Source organism: Bison bison, unplaced genomic scaffold, assembly GCF_000754665.1.
Source record: "Bison bison bison isolate TAMUID 2011002044 unplaced genomic scaffold, Bison_UMD1.0 scf7180017864240, whole genome shotgun sequence".
Classification (NCBI taxonomy): domain Eukaryota; kingdom Metazoa; phylum Chordata; class Mammalia; order Artiodactyla; family Bovidae; genus Bison; species Bison bison.
Window position 1 is genome coordinate 104,318 of NW_011494812.1, and position 518 is coordinate 104,835.

Below are 518 nucleotides of genomic sequence, written 5' to 3' on the forward strand. Positions count from 1 at the left end.
AAAATAAAGTCTGACACTGTTTCCACTGTTTCCCCATCTATTTGCCATGAAGTGATGGGACCGGATGCCATGATCTTCGTTTTCTGAATGTTGAGGTTTAAGCCAGCGTTTTCACTCTCCACTTTCACTTTCATCAAGAGGCTTTAGAGATCAAATTGCCAACATTCGCTGGATCATGGAAAAAGCAAGAGAGTTCCAGAGAAACATTTATTTCTGCTTTATTGACTATGCCAAAGCCTTTGACTGTTTGGATCACAAGAAACTGTGGAAAATTCTGAAAGGGATGGGAATACCAGACCACCTGATCTGCCTCTTGAGAAATTTGTATGCACGTTAGGAAGCAATGGTTAGAACTGGACATGGAACAACAGACTGGTTCCAAATAGGAAAAGGAGTACGTCAAGGCTGTATATTGTCACCCTGTTTATTTAACTTACATGCAGAGTACATCATGAGAAATGCTGTACTGGAAGAAACACAAGCTGGAATCAAGATTGCCAGGAGAAATATCAATAACC